Source organism: Palaemon carinicauda, chromosome 17 (genome assembly GCF_036898095.1).
Source record: "Palaemon carinicauda isolate YSFRI2023 chromosome 17, ASM3689809v2, whole genome shotgun sequence".
In the NCBI taxonomy this organism is placed as follows: domain Eukaryota; kingdom Metazoa; phylum Arthropoda; class Malacostraca; order Decapoda; family Palaemonidae; genus Palaemon; species Palaemon carinicauda.
The window spans coordinates 64,153,225-64,158,224 of NC_090741.1; positions in this window are offsets into that span (position 1 = coordinate 64,153,225).

Here is a 5,000-nt window from a genome sequence, read left to right on the forward strand (position 1 = left end):
CTTCTCTTTTTTTTTTATTTAACCGTTTCTCTTGATATATTTCTAGATTTCATTTTGGTAATGGACCGAGTCTTGGCTTTATTTACTTAAATGGTTTAAATGGAACTGGGACAAAATCTTGGAATTTTTACCACTCTCTCTCTCTCTCTCTCTCTCTCTCTCTCTCTCTCTCTCCTCTCTCTCTCTCTCTCCTCTCTCTCTCTCTCTCTCTCTCTCTCTCTCTCTTATTCTGTCTATCTTCAATGCTTAAGTCAACAGGAAGACCATAGATTTTAGGTATCCAGTTCGCCGGTAAGGCCAAATGGACATTAATTAGCTTATACATACATATATATATATATATATATATATATATATATATATATATATATATATACTATATATATATATATATATTATATATATATATATTTATATATTTAAGTATATGTAAGTATATATATATATATATATATATATATATATATATGTATGTGTATATACATACATATATATATATATATATATATATATGTATATATATATATATGTACGTATGTATGTATATGTATGCATGTGTATATATATGGAGTTCTCTTGCTTGAGGTACACTCAGGCACACTATTCTATCTTATTTTTTTTTCTTCCTCTTGTTTTTTTGAAATGGTGTGGTTGGGCAGGCTTAATAGAAGGGCCATGGATGCCTGGTGGTTTATCAAGAGGTTGTCTTTTCCTTTTTCTGATTCTTTTTCTTCTCAAAACCATCCTTACTGTCCTCCCTTCAGTTGAAGTGGCTATCCTGGAGGGTATTTAGCCTTGCATGGTGTATCGGCTCCTCCATGTTGACCAGTTTTTCCGACTTTTTACTATAGTCTATGGGTATCATTAATCACTTTGTTTATAATTCTGTACGTATTGTTTTTGTTATAATTCTTGTTAATCTAGTTTTTAAGTATGATGTCTCTTTTTTATTTCTATTAATTCTTATGCTGTCTGGAGACATTGAGCGAAATCCGGGACCAGTACGTCCTAGATTTCGTCAATGTCGTCTTCTGTATTGCAATATTCGTGGTCTTCATGCAAATATCCAAGACCTTACAGTTGCGTCCAGACAGTATGATATTCTTTTGTGCTCAGAAACTTTGGTTTCTAATATGAGGCACTCATCTGAGCTCCTTATAACTGGTTTTAAGAAGCCAATAATGTTGAAACGTGATGCCATCCCTAGGGCCAGGGGAATGGCGGTGTATATTAGGACAGAGTACCCTGCTTCTCATAAGTCCTGCTATCAATGTGGATGTCATGAGATTCAGGTAATAAAAGTTTGTGGCAGGCATAACAACTTTTATTTATGTTCGATCTACCGGAATCCAGACATGGATGATTCTATCTTCGATTGTCTTCTTACCATTATGGCTAAGATACAAGAAGATGATAGAAAGGCTTCTTTTGTCTTTGTTGGTGATTTTAATGCTCACCATAGGGAGTGGTTAGGTTCTATCTCTCCTACCGATCGCCATGGCTTAAGAGCTTTAGACTTTGCCTCTGAATCAGGCTGTGAGCAAATCATAAATGAAGCTACTCACAGGTCTGGTAATTGCTTGGACCTTGTATACACTGACTCCCCTGGCGTTATAACTGGTAAGGTTGGTTCTCCAGTCGGGACATCTGATCATGCCTTGATTTCATTATTAGTGAAGACTGAGCAGCCTGTCCCTGATATATCATATTCTTGTAAAATTTATATGAAATCCCAAGCAGACTGGAATGGGATTTTACATGATCTTTTGTGCTTGAATTGGTCACAATTATATAATAGTGTAGATCCTGTTGTCCCTTTGAATGAGAATCTAGTCAACATAATTGATAGGCGAATCCCTTCTCGTGTGCTAAGGTACCGAGTGAAGGACAAACCGTGGTTCAATGATGATTGTAGACGTGCTTTTTTGGAGAAGCAGGAGGCCTATCAACTTTGGAAGGGTAACAGATCAGATTTGACCTGGAACAACTATACTCAGCTTCGAGCTTTTGCTCAGAGAGTTTATGCCTCAACTGAAAAGGAGTACAATTTAACCATAAAAGAAACACTTTCTGGTACAACTCAGGAACATAAATGGTGGTCTACCCTTAAATCTGCACTCTTTGGTGTAGATGCAACAGTTCCTCCTTTACTTAAACCAGATGGCTCAGTCACTCACTGTCCAAAGGAAAAGGCAACCCTTTTGGCTGATGTTTTTGACAGTAAACAGAGTAATGAAAAACTTGAACTTCCTCATTCCTGTTTTCCTGAGGCTAAACTAACTAGTTTAGCTTTTCGATCTCGTGAGATTAAAGCTCTGTTGATGGACCTTGATGCTTATGGAGGTGTAGACCCAAATGGTATTTTTCCTTTGTTTTTTATAAAGACAGCAGATTTCTTAGCTCCAAAGTTATCTGTTATTTTGCGCAAGTTAGCAAGAAGAGGAGCTTTTAGCACTAGTTGGAGAATTGGTAATGTTACTCCTCTATGTAAATGTGTTTGTGGTAGCTCAAGTCCCACTGATTACCGCCCAATTTCCATAACTCCCATATTATCTAAAGTTTTTGAACGTCTTCTGGCAAAACGTCTTAATAGGTTTGCTGAAGGTAATCATCTACTCCCTAGTTTGCAATTTGGTTTTCGTAAAGGCCTTGGAGCATGTGATGCCCTTCTTACAATCTCCAATGCTGTACAGAAATCCCTTGATTGTGGTCGGGAAGTTCGTATGATTGGCCTTTATTTTAGTGCTGCGTTTGACTGTGTTAATCACGAGGCCCTTGTTTTCAAATTGAAACAGTTGGGAGTGGGTGGGTCGTTTCTTAGCATTATTACTGATTTTTTAAGTAATAGATCTCAAAGAGTTGTTGTTGATGGGCACCATAGTGATTATAGGAATGTGATATCCGGTGTTCCACAGGGTAGTGTTCTTGGCCCATTACTTTTCATACTATATACACATGACATGTGGTTTGGCCTAGAAAACAAGCTTGTTGCATATGCAGATGATGCTACTCTCTTTGCATCAATTCCATCCCCTGAATGTAGATCTAGGGTTGGTGAATCCCTTAATAGAGATTTAGCTAGAATTAGTGCATGGTGCAAATTATGGGGTATGAAGTTGAATCCTAACAAAACTCAAAGTATGATTGTAAGTAGGTCAAGGACGGTGGTTCCTCAACATCCGGATCTCAGTATTGATAATGTTTCTTTAAATATGTATGACTCTTTCAAAATTTTAGGTGTGATTCTCGACAGTAAATTTACTTTTGAGAAACATATAAGGTCTGTGTCTTCTTCAATTTCACAAAAAATAGGCTTATTGAGAAAGTCTTTCAAGATTTTCGGTGATCAATCTATTCTGAAGAAGTGTTTTAATTCTTTCATTCTACCTTGTTTTGAGTATTGTTCTCCTGTCTGGTGTTCAGCTGCTGATTCTCATCTTAATTTGTTGGACAGAAACTTACGGTCTATTAAATTTCTTATTCCTGATCTAGATATTAATCTCTGGCACCGTCGTTCAATTAGTTCATTATGCATGTTGCATAAGATTTTTCACAACTCTGACCATCCTTTACATTCAGATCTCCCTGGACAATTCTATCCTGTTCGTAATACTAGGCAGGCTGTTAATTCTAATAGCCAGGCCTTCTCCATCACGAGGCTCAATACTACGCAGTACTCTAGAAGTTTTATTCCATCTGTGATCAAGTTGTGGAATGATCTTCCTAATCGGGTGGTTGAATCAGTAGAACTTCAAAAGTTCAAAGTTGGAGCAAATGCTTTTTTGTTGACCAGGCAGACATAGTCTTTTTATAGTTTATTTATGGCATATTTGTTTTTGATGTTGTTGATAGTTTATTATATGACATGTCTGTTTTGACGTTGTTTCTTATTTTAGAATGATTTATTGTTAATTTGTTCTCTTCATTTATTTATTTCCTTATTTCCTTTCCTCACTGGGCTATTTTTCCCTGTTGGAGCCCCTGGGCTTATAGCATCTTGCTTTTCCAACTAGGGTTGTAGCTTGGATAGTAATAATAATAATAATAATATATGTATATATATGTATATACATATATAAATATGTGTATGTATGTGTTTGTTATTCATATATATATATATATATATATATATATATATATATATATATATATATATATATACCACACATATATTGTTCTTCAGAAATTAGTGTTAAAAATTCGTTTAGTCCTGGAACGTCATCACCTTCACTCTTATCTAATACAGAATACCAATAATTTCATGTTAAAAACCAGCATCTCATTTTCGAAGGTCATCGTCAACGAAGCTATATTTATTAATTGATGAGCAAAAATAATCCCTAAGAATCTTTCCTACCAAAACACCTTCCTATCAACTGCACAATGAAAATGACAGTGTTAGAATATCGTGATGAAACGGAGCCAGACTGCCGTTATGGTCGGAGGTCGCAATTAATCTTGAGGGTTTTCGCCCTTCCACTCCATCACGAGACGAGAGAAACGAATTAGATCTTCATCTAGGAACCTAATATCATGTTTAAGCCCAGATTCGGAGCATAATGAAAACGGATGTGGTGAAAAGGAGAGGAATTAATTTGTGGTCTAATAATATTTCAGTCATTTGTTTGTTAGTATATTTTTAGATTAATTTTCATATTGTATAGAAAATTTAATCTCAATTATCTGATGCGTATTGTCTGTGATATTTGAGATCGCTGTTTTCACTAGATAATCTTAATATGCTATATTTTAGTTTCCATTTGGGCTCTTTCCTTCTAAAATACTTTATTTCTTCCTTTTAATGATATTTTATATACCTGATTGTGGTTTAATGTAGTATCGATTTTCTTATCTTACAGTTATCATCATCATCACCTCCTACGCCTATTGACGCAAAGGGCCTCGGTTATATTTCACCAGTTGTTTCTATCTTGAGCTTTAAATTCAATACTTCTCCATTCATCATCTCCTACTTCACGCTTCATGGTCCTCAGCCATGT